Raw genomic sequence first — 15,934 nt, forward strand, 5'->3', positions numbered from 1 at the left:
AGAAATCCTATCATTCGCCACAATATGGATGAATCCTGAAGTATTGTGCTAAATAAGTCCGACAGAAAAAGACAAATACTATATGAACTCACTTATATGTGGAATCTAAAACAAACAAAAAACAACAAAAACCGAACTCTTAGAAAAAGAGACTATATTTGTGATTACCAGAAGCTGAGGGTGGCGCAAGGGGGAAATTGAGGAAGGTAGTGAAAAGATACAAACTTCCAGTTGTAAAATAACTAAGTACTAGGGATGTAAAGTACAACATGGTGAGTACAGCTAACTTTGCTGTATGATATGCAGGAAAGCTGTTAAAAGGATAAATCCTAAGGGAAGGGTTCTCATCACCAGGAGATTATTTTCCTTTTTTTCTTCTTCCCTTTCTTTTTATTGCATGTATATGAAAAGATGGATGTTCACTGAATCTATTGTGGTAATCATTTTGCAATATATGTAAATCAAACCATCATGCTGTATGCTTTAAACTTATACAGTGATGAAAGTCAATTATTTTTCAATAAAACTGGAAAAAAATTAAGTTGTTTTATCAGATATTAAGCTCAAGAAATCAGAATTGCATTGTGCCAGGATTTGACTGGTAAAAGGTATCAATGGAACAGAATACTAATCCCCAAAAGAAGGTCAGGTATCTTTAATAAGTTTAGTAAGTTGAAGGCAACATTTCAAAAAAAAAAGTGGTTTCCTTTTTTAACGGAGACTTTCACTTTCTTACATGAATTGGTTTAGATATTTTTCAGCACTGATACCATTCCTAAGCTTAAAGCTATAGAAGAGAGAAACGCTCATTCTACAAAATGCTGTGTTTGCACAGTGTCTCTTCAGTGATTGGAGGTCAACTTTCAACCAAATTTTTGAATAGATATTCGTTAATAATAACTAACCTTTTCAAGTCACACATATGTAATAATAAGTACTCTGTGCTACCTGGCTTTTCCATAATGTTTAGACAACATTTACAAGTTACTAATTCAGGAAACTGAAAGTTCTTCAGTGCCCTAGAAGGTAGGAAAATGGTAAGTATGGCATAGGGAGAAGGGTGGGGCTGGGTCCTCATCTCTGATAAATATCTAACCAAAAACAGGAAAGAGGAAATAAGGCTGACAGAAAAACGCACACAGAATAAATGACATTATCAAATTTTTGGAGATATATGCACTTGATTTTGCTTCATCACTACTTCATTTTGAGTCATCTAGGTCAACGACTGTCAACTAATCAATCTCAATCCTCTGTGAGCAGACATCAAGGGCAACAGCAGTGCCTTAATGATTTCAGTCTCTAGCCTTCAAGGGGAAAGATTATAGGGATTGGAAGCAAATCAGTCTTTCAGAGGGCAATTCAGCCCACAGCCCCTGGCAAAGCTTGATTAGAATGGAAAACTGTTAAACAAGCAAAAACAAGACATAATTATGAGGGAGGAGGAAATACAAGACTAATGAATTTTAGTGTTCATAACAAGATAAAATTAATATGTTTTTATTAGTGCTGGTGTAGCCATCCATGTAGTCATTTAGAAGTCTAAACGGGGCAAGAAGAAACTCATAATAGAACATTCTTCAGCAATTTCTTGCTTTTTTTTCTCATTAGAAAACTAAAGATAGCGATGATGATCAGTCTACCCATTGTTTCTAGGCTCCTGTCACGATCATTTTCAAAGACAAACAAATCCAAAAGCAAAAAACTTCTTTGAATACTGAAGTCCTCACAATCCTAAATCTTCTAGAAATCCATTTATGCCTTTAATGTAAGTAATGCACCCTTTAAGTATTTAATTGCTCCCTAATGTTTTCATTTGCATATGATTCTTTTCTAAGACTAGATAGCATGCCCCCTTTTGCAGGTATCCTTAGAACCTTCACCATCTCCACTGACTTATTAAAAACACAACTGAATGCTAATTTCACTTAATGATTGTAATTATTTTGATAATACTGTACACGGAAAATAAAGTGTTTTCTAATTTAAATCCCCTTTAAAGCTATTATACCTATGTGACTATACTACTGAGAAGTCAGAACCTCTTTCTTGCAGTTATAGGAAAGATTTTCTGAAATATAGATTTGGAGATCCAGAATTTCATCTTATTTTAATGGAGAAAATTTAGGGGAAATAAATATTAATTCAAAATATAAATACCTCAAATATGAAAGTTGTGGTTTAAAATATTGTCCTCCAAAGTTACAAGTAAACCAGTGTTTCCGAACTGTTTTCCCTAAAACACTACTAATAAAAATGACCCTGAAATGCTAGATTAAACAAAATCGATTACCTTATCTTCAAATTTCTCAGAACCTTCAGCATATGAATGGCTATTGCTAATATCTCAAGGGAGGATATAACTTGCAGTTTTTTTTTCCAAACATATTTGACCACGAAACTTTTTTTTCTCCCTACAAATAGCTACTAATGCTAGGCTCAGTGTTTCTTGCATAGCTTAAAACACACTGAAATAAATTTATTCTTCTCTTACAAACATATCCTAAGAATACAAAAATATTTATTTACTGATGAATCAGGCAGAGAAAGAAAGCTGGTTCAGAGGAGAATTCAAGTGAGTGAATTCAAGTGAGTGAATCACAGAAAGAAAGTATATTGGAAGACGATTGCTGAATTAGATACAAAACTGGTTAATATTTTAAAGGGCAATAAAATCATATCCTTCAAGGGTATTTTTTCTACTAGAAAAACAATAATTTGTCTCTCTACTGGACAAAAATCTGTAAGTTCACATAAAACTTCAGAGAGTCAGAGCCCTAATCAATAGTAAATACTAAGTTAAACAAAGATGCATTCTCTTAGAAAATAAAATGATCTTTGAGGAGGTCTTTTTCAGACAACGCTTCAGTATGACATTAAAAGGACATCTAGTTATCCTTTGGCCTTATTTTTGAGCTTTAGAGTTTAACAAGCTTGAATGTATCATAGTTACTCATTTAATAAATAAGTAATAAATATATATTGAGCACTTTTTTTTTTAAAGATTTTATTTATTTATTTGACAGAGACAGAGATAGCGAGAGCAGGAACACAAGCAGCGGGAGTGGGAGAGGGAGAGCAGGCTTCCCGCCAAGGAGGGAACCCGATGTGGGACTCGATCCCAGGACCCTGGGATCATGACCTGAGCCGAAGGCAGACGCTTAACGACTGAGCCACCCAGGCGCCCTATATTGAGCACTTATTAATTGTCAGGCATTGTGTTAGGGGTTGGGAAAATGATGGTGAACAAGATGGATACTCATCCTTCTATAAGCTTACTGACTAATGAGTGATAGGGACATGTAAACAGGAAATAGAAAAGTAGTTTGATGTGTGTTAAAATATAGTGACTGGTATACTAAGATGATATGTAAGAGATATTCCTCTTATAACACCATTCTTAGGGATTTTCTAAAGAAGTGACATTACCCAAAGAATAAATTGGAGTTAGTTGGGCAAAAAGTAGGGGTGGGAGACTGGGGGAGGAGTGGAGTGTAGGGATCAAAAGGTCATTTCAGGAAGCGAGAATAATAGGAGCTATAAGTAGCAATTGGTATAGGAAGACTGGGATGTACAGTGGGATGGCTGATGGATGGATGGGTGTGGTGGGTGTTTTGGAAAGGGTTGCTGTAAAGAGATGGTGCAGAGGTCAAACTATGGAGGAGTTGGTGGTGCATCTTACAGAATTCAGATTTTATCCTTGGGGCCCTGAGAATTTAAGCATTTTTAACAGGGTAGGTAGCATTATCTGACTTGCATTTTAGAAAAATCCTTTTTGACAGCAGTTTGGAGAGTAGATTTAGGGAGTTTGAGGAGGAGAGCAAGGCAAATAGAGATGAAAAATGAGGAAGCTATTGCAAAAATTTAGGTGAAAGGTGGTATAGTAGCCACGGGGAAATGGAGAATTACAAAACTGGTTAATTGTTTGGGTTACATATGAACCACAAATCCAATTAGTGGATATTTCAACCTTGGAAAATTTGTTTGACAGTAGTTCATTTTGAATGTTTCTGTAAATTGATTGTATATATACACACATATATGTATATATATCAACTTATGTATTGATTATACATACAACTTATGTATTGATTTTATATATATACAACTTATGCACTGATTATATACACATTACATATGATATTATATATTACATTATATATGAAACATTATATACAATACTGAACATGCATGTATATAAAAAACATAAATATTTATAGTCTGACAAAAAGTACTCATGTAATAACAACAAAAAAAACCACTTTGAAATCAGCCTTAGAAATATTTTTCTTGATATGTCTCCCAAGGCAAGGGAAACAAAAGCAAAAATAAACTGTTGGGACTGCACCAAAATGAAAAGCTTTTGTACAGTGAAGGAAAGCATTAACAAAATGAAAAGCCAGGGGCGCCTAGGTGGCTCAGTCTGTTAAGTGTCTACCTTTGCCTTGGGTCATGATATTGGGGTCCTGGGATCAAGCCCCGTGTCAGGCTCCCTGCTCACTGGGGAGTCTGCTTCTCCCTCTTCCTCTGCCTCTCCCCACCACTCATGCTCTCTCTCTCAAATAAATAAACAAAATCTTAAGAGAAAAAAACAAAACAAAACAAAAACCATGAAAAGACAATTTAATCAATAAGAGAGGGTATTTGCAAATGATATATCCAATAAGGTGTTAATAACCAAAATATATAAAGAACTCACATAACTCAACACCAAAAGAACAAAAAATCTGATTAAAAATTGGGCAGAGGATCTGAATAGACATTTTTTTCAAAGATGACATACAGATGGCCAACAAACATATGAGAAGATGCTTAACCTCATTAATCATCAGGGAAATGCAAATCAAAACCACAATGAGATATCACTTCACACCCTTCAGAATGGCCAGAATTAAAAAGACAAGAAATAACAAGTGTTGGCGAGGACACAGAGAAAAGGGAACTGTTGTGCCCTGTTGGTGGGAATGTAAATTGGTGCAGCCACTGTGGAAAATAGTATGGATGCTCTTCCAAAAATTAAAAATAGAAATACAATACAATCCAGTAACTACTACTGGATATGAAAACACTAATTTGAAGAGATATCTGTACCCCATGTTTATTGCACCATTATTTACAATAGCCAAGATATGAAAGTTAGCTAAGTGTCCATCAACATATGAATGGATAAAGATGTCACACATCTGATTCTATAAAAGAATTATATAGACACACACACACTAAAATACTACTCAGCTATAAGAAAGAATGAGATCTTGCTATGAAGAACAACATGGATGGACCTAAAGGCTATTATGCTAAGTGAAATAAGTCAGAGAAAGACTAATACTATATGATTTTACTTATACATGGAATTTAAGAAACAAAACAAATGAACAAACAAAAAATAGAAACAGACTCATAAATACAGAGAACAAACTAATGATTGCCAGAGGGTAGGAGAATGAGGGGTTGGGCAACATGGGTAAAGGGGAGTGGGAGGTCCAAGTTTTCAGTTATAGAATAAGTCAGGGGGGTGAAAGGTACAGCAGAAGGAAAAAAGTATTTTTGTAATAGTGTTGTACGGTGACTGAGGGTAGCTACACTTATGGGGAGCACAGCATAATATATAGAGCTGTCAAATCACTATGTTGTACACCTAAAACTAATGTAACATTGTGTGGCAACTACAATTAAAATCAATTAATTAACAAAAAAAACCCACTCTCTATCATGCCCACTGATCACAACAGTCCCTGCTCCTCTGGTTAATTTGTGAGCCACTTAAATAATGATTATCAGCTAAAGGAAGTTCCTAAGTTAAAATAAACATATGGCCAATATATTCTTGAACTTTCAGCTCTCAATATCAAGGAACAGGAAAATACTGATAGGTCAGCTTGATGAAAAATAATGGATGAAGTCAACTAGTTACTCCACTAAATTTACCTTGAGGAAATCACAGAAGTTTTCTAGTTGGTGAATGACATAATGAGATAATGCATTTTAGAAAGCACCCTAGCTGTGGCATGGAAAACTGGATCATATGGGCAGGGGGAATTGATCATCAGCTGTAGGGCAATTGCCATAATCCAGGTAGGAACTGAGGGTGGCTTAAACAAAGGTAGTGTCAGAGCAGTGATGTGGAGGGAAGGAACACTCAAGGATGACCCTGAAAAACCCTGACAAATTGGATGCATGATGCTGCCTTTCATTGAGCAAGAGATGGTGAGAGAAGCATCCTTATCATGTGGCTGTTGAGTTTGAGCAAACTGATTTTGAAATAACTATGTGATGTAAGTAGGTATAGTTGATAGGCAGGGGGATATAGGTCTATAGTTCAAGAGAAAGATTTTAGTTGGAGATAAAGGTTTGGGAGTCATCGTTAAGAGCTGTTATTGGTACAGGTTTGGATGAGTTCGAGAACAGGATGCTGACTGAAAGTTAAGGTTGAAACTCCACATGAAAACCGATTCACAAAGTGAGAGGAGCACTCCCAGGAAATGATGAAGGCAATGGAAAGACATAGGAGGAAAACTGTAATAGTACAATATCCCAGAAGCCAAGGGAGAAGAGCTTCTCGGTAAGGAGGGACTGGTTAACAATCATTGCCACAGAGTGGTGAGATGAGGCAGGGTGTGATATGGACCTTGGCGCAATCCATTTCAGTTGAACGATGTGGCAAAAGCCAGGTTATCCGAGGTTAAGACAGCTACATGAGGTGAGGAAGTAGATAACAGGGAATATAGAAACTCCGAGAAGTTTAGCCCAAGGGGTGGAAAATGCCTTTGCTAAGACTTAAGAACCAACAGTAGAGTGTCCTGTTTATTACCACAGGAAACACTGTACTTCAGTGAAGAAATTAACCCAACTCAAATGCCTGAATTTACCTACCTACCTACATAAAGGGTTTCCTCCACCGGGCATTTGTATTTTAAGGCTTCTATTTTGCCAATCATTGGAGGTGAAGGGTACTTACTTATTTCCTTTGAAGATGATCGCTTTAGCAATTGGAATTATATTTTAGGAATTGCAGGTTGGGTATGACAAATATTCATTCTAGTGAATGAATTTTCATTTACCAGGCTCTAAAGGATTGACTAAAAACAGAAGGTTTATAATTGGACAAATGTGGGTTTTATCCCCAGCTCTTTTGCATATCAGCTGTATGACCTTGAACAGAATACTGAGCCTCTTAAAGTCCCAATTTCTTCATTGTTAAGGCAGGGCATTAACAACTGTTCTTTTATAGAATCATCAAGGAGAACAAGAAGTAATGAATGTCTTGCTTAATATAATGTCTCTCAACCTTAAGACTACATCAAAATCACCTGGAGATCTTACAGAACCACCTCCAGGGTTGAAATGAAGAATGAGCAAGACATAATGAGCAGGGCTGGGAAGGAAATACCCAGAGATGTTCCCAGAGGCCATCAGATATAATGGAAACACATTTGAGACATATGCTCAGATATTACCGTCATCATTATATCAGATGTTATTGGAGTATATCTGATTTTCTGTCTCTTTGATAGAGAATGAGTGATTAATGGCACAGAGCCAGTTCAGTTAACAACCCTAAACTCCCTTAATTTTTAGTAAAGATTGGTTACCCATTTGAAGAAACTTAGTGTACAGTTTAGTAGGCAGAGGCATAGGGGAAGAGGTATTTATCAGAGGAACACCAGCAGGGAAAAACTTGATAATCAAAGATGGAGTCCCCAAAGGGGAAAGCCCCCCACAGCTCTCTACAGTCCTGCTCCAGGGGATGATGCCTTGGAAACTGAGCTGGGAATACATTTTCTTGGCAAAAGCCTTGAGAAAGCCTAATTCCTTCCAGGAAAGAATGGTATTTGTACATTCTGAGACAGGGATGATCCCAGGGATAATGAAGTGGAGGGGTCTGTTTTACAATTTCCCACATCCACCCTCCTCTATATTTTGTGGCCATATCCTCAGGGCCTGCCATCTTCTCTGAAGGGCCTTTCCAGAGCCTGCAAAGATGCAAGATTCCTCATTCAGGAATCCAAAATGAGGCTGTAAATGTTACTATTTACAATAATCTGATTGGAAGATGTTAATATTAACAAAATCTTTGTCATTCCTTTGAAATTGGTGGGGGGAAAAAAAAAACCCAAAGCAAAATAACAACAAAAAGACCACCCTCAGGAACTGTGATTTAGTTGGCTTGCAGTGAAGCCTGAGAATTTACATTTTTTTTTTAAGATTTTATTTATTTATTTGACCAACAGAGACATAGCGAGAGAGGGAACACAAGCAGGGGGAGTGGGAGAGGGAGAAGCAGGCTTCCCACCAAGCAGGAGATGTGGGACTTGATCCCAGGACCCTGGGATCATGACCTGAGCCGAAGGCAGATGCTTAATGACTGAGCCACCCAGGCAGCCCGAGAATTTACATTTTTAACAAGTTTACAAGTGATGTTGCTGGTTTGACTCATACTTTGAGAGCTATGACTTTAGCACACGGATATAATCAAACACTCAATAAATGTAAATATTAGGGTTTCTTTGATGGGAACAACCCCAGGCTGTTGTCCCCTAGGTTCCTGAGGATAGAAAACCCTATATTCTTCTCATCAAAGTAAGGATTTCTCCCTCAATACGCCTTCCTTTCATCTATCAGCACAATATCCCCACTCCTCCAAACCCCATTCCATTACCTGTACTCTGCTTGCCCCTTCTTTCCCTCCTTCCTTCCCTCTTTCCTCCCTCCCTCCCTTCCTTCCTTCTTTCCTTCTTTCCTTCCTTCCCTCCTTCCTTTCTTCATTCAACAAACTCTGCTAAGGTATTCACTTATACCTTAAAACTTTTTTCCTTACATATTGGCTTTGATTTTAAATAGTACTTACGGGGATTTTACACCAAAATTTCTCTTTTACAGCATCCTGGATTGGACCTCTTTATCATTTCTAGATCCTATTACGGAGTTTCTGACAATGAGTTCTGCTGAACCATGCCCTCTATTGTTGTGGGCATTATTGTACTGATGAGATCTCTTCTTATTCTCAGTTACAATAAAGCAAGCTTATGGCTCATATGGCTCATAAAAATATCCACTGAAGGCTGAGACAAATGGCAGTTAATGGCATATGCGTAAGTGCATACTGATCAAATTAGAGATAATTTTTTTGACAGCTCCATGACATTTCTAACAACAACATTCTGAGAAATTCCATACATCTACAAGGCATAAGAGACTTTATTCAAATTGACCGATGCCAGATATTGTTAGAAATTTCTTTAAATTGCAAAACTGGAAATCACATTATCATTTTAAAATACATAAAATAACTCATTTTTTTTTCTTCTTCAGTGCCAGCCAGCCTTGTTTAGAAAAGACTTGGTCAAAGCCACATCCACAGGTAGATGGTGGAAATTAGATACTGTATATCGGGTACTCGTTAAAAGCCTGGCTGTTTTAAAGCTTGAATTAAAGAACAGATATTAATGTTTTTTTCAGGGGCTTGAGTTAGGCAAAGGGAGGGATAGAAAAAGGAGTATTTTCTATCTCTAAAGGTATTTTAGCAGAAGCTGAATGTGTACTGAGTCGAAATACTGTATGGAGATTCAATGCATAGCTAGAAAACTAGGTGCAATAAAACTTCTGCACATTTCCATAAACAAATAAAAAGGGGAAAGAGCCCTGACCACTTCCAGTACCCCATAAGGCTTCCTCACACTCTTTCCCAGTTAATTCTATGTTCCCACTAGCCCCACTGGAAGAAGCCTCTCTTCTAACCTCTATCATTATAGGTACCTGTGGCTAGTTCTTCAACTTCATATAAATGAAATCATATGGCAAATACTCTTTATCTTTTATTCAACATTATGTCTATGACATTTGTTTTCTTGGAAGCAGTAATTCTTTTTCATTTATGATTGTGTATAATTCCACTATATAAATATACTGCATTTTATTGATCTATTTTAATTCTCAGAGACTTTTATGTTGTTCCAAGTTTTGCTATCGACAAGACATTGCTGCTAACAGTCTTGTACATGTTATTTTGTTGGACATATGCACTAATTTTTTCTTGGGTATATACATATGAGAGGAACAGCTAGATCATAGGTAAAATGTAAATTAAGCTTTGGTAGGTATTTCCAAGCATACTAATTCACACTTGAACCAATGTTATTTGGGAGCTCCAGACGATCTACACATTTGGCCCAACATGTGGTATTGTTGCCATATTATATTTTATCCATTTTGATAGGCTTGCAGAGGTATTTCATTGCTTTTTATAGCATTTTTTAATTATTAATTAAGTTAAGCCCCTCATATGCTTTTTGGCCATTTGAATGCCCTCTTTAATGAAGTGTCTGTTTCTCTAGTCTGCCCATTAAAAAAAAAAAACAAAACAGGTTGTTCTTTACTGATATGTAGGATTTTAATATTGTAAGGATACAAGTTTTTTTTTAGATATAAGTATTGTGAATATTTTTTTACTCCCAGTCCGTGGCTTTGTTTTTCACTGTTACTGGTGCATTTAAAAGAACAGAGTTGGGTCTTATTTATGAAATCTTTGCTTTGCTTGCATCTTGCCCATGGATGATATTACTTATGCCTGGAGAGTGCCCACCAGATGTAACAGACACCCATGGTCATGGCCATATCCTAGTTGACTCTGTTCACTTAATCACCATGGGCACAGACTACTGATTACACACTTTTCCTCTATCCCTTATTCAGAGACTCTCATATTATTCAGACTGTAAACTTTCTCAGCTAAAATAATAAAAACATAGAGAAATCCCCAACTCCCACTAAAATGTAAGCAGGATTTGTTGGGTGTGGCTACCAGGAAAACATGTTAAAGTGGGCTTTCTAACCTGGTGAATACTCTTTTGCTAGGTCTGTAGAGTCCGTGTTAGGACCATAATATGATTTGTAAGGATGGAAGCTAACCACTGAAGATATCAGGGGCTCCTGGGTTGGCGATGGTACCGAAACTGCCTAACTTGTGTTGCTTTTGAAAGACATGTTAATCACCATTCTAAGAACAAACAAACAAACAAATCACCATTCCATTCAATCCCACTGTTACTCAGGTTTCTTTGGCCAACACCCAGAGTGGATTTCAACTGTGTAACTTGGTAGGGGAAGAAACACCAAGTCCTAGCTTACTTTTCTCTCTTTATTAATGCACAGATGAAGGTAAAGAATTTCATACAGCGAAGCACAGGGGTAATGTTAGGCATCTTTTTCTGGCTTTTAAAGGTATGTTATAAAATAGGAAATGTCTTATAAAGGTATATTTTTACATGATAGCAGTGATGGGTGAAGGAATTTCTACAAAAGATGTGCATTCTTCATTCTGTATTTCCATAACAAAATGATAATCCTATCAATGCCTACATTTTCAGAAGAAAGTAGAAATATCTATTCTACATAAATTGAAGACCATGAATTTCTGCTAATAATATCAAGTCAAGATTAGTATTCAGTTAGTCTTTTCATACTATTTTTCAAAACAAATGGTCAAGTATTGGGCATCCCCAGTACTAATATAGTTAATAAAGGCACAGAATATTCTGGTCATATGTTTATGAAAGTGGGTTTCATAAAATTCCTGTCCCTTAGAAAGCTACTATGTATTACTTGATAAAACCAGTACACTTTGGTGATTTAAGGTTAAGAAAAATAATTGGGATTAAACCCAGTAAAAGATTTTTTTTTCTATAGAATTTTTTTTAACTTTTTAATTTATTGAGGTATAAATGACATACACTATATTAGTTTCAGGTGTATGACATAGTGATTTGATGTTTGCATACATTGCAAAATGTTTACCACCATAAGTCTAGTTACCATCTGTTACCTTACAAAGTTAATACAACATTACTGACTATATTCCCATGCTGTATATTACATCTCCATGACTCATTTATTTTATAAGTAGAAGCTTATACTTTTTAATCCCCTTCACCCATTTTGTCCCCTCAACGCCTCTTGTCCCTGGTAACCACCAATTTGTTCTCACTACAGGAATTTTTAAGGCTTTCATTGTGACCTTCCAAAGAAGGAAACAAAATTGTCATATTCCAACAATGCATTTTTCATTCAGCATCTTGAGGGATCATTGTTCTTAAAAATACACTTTTGGAAAGTCTGGCCCAGCCTCATCCATTATATAAGTTTCACATTTAAGATGATGTCAGTTCTAAATACTCAAATCTGTTATCAAGGCAGAAATTTAAAAACAAATTTGCTCTTGTCATGTTTCTTTTAAATTTGAGAGAAAATTAGGGGGGAAAAAACCCTGTTAAGTTGAAACTTATTTTGTTTGGGATACTTATAAAGATATATAAGCACTCAGTAGAAACTTGCATGGCATTTCATTTGAAAGTGGATGTATATTTTTGCTTTTTATACACAGCTTATAGTATGCAGATTTTAACTTGGTGTAAAACCAATCCTTTAACATTCAAAGTGATGAGCTTTGGGGAAGGCTGCCTCAATCTGTTGTATTGCGTAAGTAACCTTCTAGATTAATACAGGCTGGGAGGGATACTGTAGGTATGTCTGGTTGAGCAACATATGTTGAGTCCTTTATATTCTAATATTTTCCCAAGGTACATTAATCGAGGTGTTGTTTTTGCAGTGGTTAGGAGAGAGAGAGGAGGTTTAGCAAGACTCAGTGACTGCAGTAGAGGACTATATAAGCAGAAACTGTCCCATTAACCATGCAGTTTTGTACCTGCTTACTACAAATCAAAGGTGGCTGGAGCCACTTTGTCCCAGGCATCTTTCCACGATTACATGGTAGCTGTAAATCCATTTCTGTATTACTTCTGGAGGCTTTCATGGAAACTCTTAAAACAGGGTACATATTTGCCCATGGCTGAGGGTCAACCAAATCTCCAGCAGAATTTTAGTTACAGCTTTAGAGTTGCAGACTCTTTAGAGTCCCCAGGTTCTCTTATTTAAAACTTTTTTTTTTCTCCTGACATCTTTAATACAAATGTTCCTATTCATTTGGTAAAGCTTAGATAATATTGATAAATAACAAAACTTATTCACTAAACTTGAGTGTGTCTTTTTTTCCACATAAGAACCCAGCTTTGGATAGTAACAACACACATCAATCTCTAAACACTAAGGAAGACAATATGTGTTATTAAGGGTTTGATTATTGGCCATATAAATTAATGGTAACAAAGTATGCACTTTCAGTATTGACTAAAGACTTTTCTCTTAGCAGATGTTGATTATATTCCAGGAATGAAAAAAATCCTTCCCTAAATAAGTGCAAATTAAAATGCAGGGACTCTAGTATTGGGAGTCTGTTTTTCCTGATAAATAATCATCTTTGGCAATAGGATTCAAATGGCACGCTAGATGGAATTGACTTGATATTGAGTAATTTTTCAACTCTTCATCCATCCTCTTTTTGGGAATGTATATATTTATTTCAGATCACTCTCTGCATTTAACTCTCATCTATGCCTGTGTCTACAGTAATTGCGTAAATGGACAATTTTGTTTCTTACTAGAACCCCAGGCATCTGTCTATTCTGCAGTTTTCACAAAAGTAGCAACTTCTTTACCCAATTTACATTAGATTTTATAGTACTAAATATGAAGTTTTAATGTGCCAATATACTTGCAATCATCAATAAACATATGACATATCTTCACCAAAGAGCAGATTGGAAATCATGGCGTCATTCTGCCATCTGTGCGGACTCCAGTTTTGGAACACTTATTTGAAACAGAAATTTTACATATGAACATAAGGGGACATTGCAAATCAAGTTCTTCTAACCTTATTATCTAAGTTTCTACTTAATAGTATAACTATAGTTAAGCTGTTTCACTTATTGTTAAGTATATGTATATATGTGCATTAGTGAAGATTTAATTAATACTGGCCTTCAAAGAATTTCTTTAAACAGTATTAGTACTTCATTTTTGGAAAAAGAATGAAATTATAATAAAGTTAACAATACTGCAATAAACAAAGTCTACTTTGCTTACCAGAGATTCTGCCAAACCTCTTTGTCTGATACTCTCCAATCATCATTGATATTTGAAAAAAAAATTACAAGAGAAAGTAGAAAATGACAAAGTACTCAATATCACTATTGGAAATAAAACTTGTATGGATTTTAGGATGATTTTCAACAGCACCTGAAACAAACCTAAAGAGGTTAAGTAGAAAATGTTACTAAATCCCTGAAAATGTTAACTATTATGGGCAGAAAACAAAAGAACTGATATTTATAACTCTTCCTAAAATGGGAACCAGGATCAGTTTATGAAGAATCTAACACTAGCTGAGTGGTTTTTAGGGGAGGATCACATCTGGGATTCATTGGTTTTCTCCCCAGCTGACATGAGGAACATATTTCCAAAGGAGAATAATCAAAGGCATTACCAAGATGGCTCTTATAAACTGCTGATAGTTACAATAGATTCCCAGACCCCTGGGAGCCATTTTTTGGTCCCTAATACACATCACACTCACCCAAGGATAGTTTTAAAATGTTACCCATGGCCATATCTCACTTCGGACTCAGAATCTGTATGCTAGTCAATCAGAGAAAGACATGTATCATATGACCTCACTGATATGAGGAATTCTTAATCTCAGGAAACAAACTGAGGGTTGCTGGAGTGGTGGGTGGTGGGAGGGATGGGGTGGCTGGGTGATAGACATTGAGGAGGGTATGTGCTGTGGTGAGCTCTGTGAATTGTGCAAGACTGTTGAATCACAAATCTGTACCTCTGAAACAAATAATGCAATATATGTTAAGAAAAAAAAAAAAGAAGAGGAAGAAGATAGCAGGAGGGGAAGAATGAAGGGGGGGAAATCAGAGGGGGGGATGAACCATGAGAGACGATGGACTCTGAAAAACAAACTGAGGGTTCTAGAGGGGAGGGGGGTGGGAGGATGGGTTAGCTTGGTGATGGGTATTAAAGAGGGCACGTTCTGCATGGAGCACTAGGTGTTATACGCAAACAATGAATCATGGAACACTACATCAAAAACTAATGATGTAGTGTATGGTGATTAACATAACAATAAAAAATTAAAAAAAAGAAAATTAAAATCCTAGATGACCTGCTACAGTAAACACACAGACACATACTTCCCACTTCATGCACTACCATTGTTCCCTTTACCTTTCTAAACCCATATGGAAAAGCAGATTCTACATTTTTTCTATTTTTTCCTATGTGTGCATTTTAATTGAAGAACATCACTAAAAAAAAGCATGAGAGTAGGTAAGCAATTCTTTTCTTCATAGGGAGTATTGAGAATATGCAGAATTAATTTATATATATAAAATAAGTATAAATATAAATATAAAATAAAATATACTTGGCAGTATATATTTATATATATATAAAATCAAGCCTGTCTTGATGGGACCCATTTCATGAGTAAGTTTATTGGGAAAAAAATCCCTGCCAATTTTGGGAAAACATAGTGATTGCGTGATGTAATAATAATCCATTGATTATTCATGTAACATTATCTGTGTAATGATTTTAATACATTTTTTTGCAGAGAATGGAATTTTTTTTTTTTTTTCAGAATGGAATATTTGCATGAAAGTCACAAACTAAGGGCACTTCCCCTGTAGCAAAAATGCCACCCCTCTAGTGGTAAAAAAGAAACACATTTTCATTCATGAATGCAGTTCTCTAAAGAGGAAAATAACCCATGACAACTGAGTCACACAATGAAACCCTTTCCTTGTCACTACTCTCTCCCTTTTGTTTGGTCTAAGAAACTCTTTAAATATACATAGTGATATAATTAGACTCTTTCAATTAAAGGTTCTTAAACTATAGATTATCAACTGCTCTGTTCAATTATATCACCATCCAAAAAATATGCCTGAAATACATATAGATGTAAACAGAATTGTACTAAACAGTGTTCATTGTTTAGTGCATTTATTTGAGGTATATTGAATTGCCA

The 15,934-nt window shown here is 35.9% G+C and overlaps 1 protein-coding gene across 6 annotated transcripts in view; it reads right to left on the bottom strand.

The window, feature by feature from the left end:
* Nucleotides 1–15,934, bottom strand: part of DMD (dystrophin) — a 2,113,108-nt gene that overhangs the window by 1,967,755 nt on the left and 129,419 nt on the right. The window lies entirely within an intron of this gene.

Source organism: Mirounga angustirostris, unplaced genomic scaffold, assembly GCF_029215605.1.
Source record: "Mirounga angustirostris isolate CCGP_5_RB_7025 unplaced genomic scaffold, mMirAng1.0.hap1 SCAF_11, whole genome shotgun sequence".
NCBI lineage: Eukaryota > Metazoa > Chordata > Mammalia > Carnivora > Phocidae > Mirounga > Mirounga angustirostris.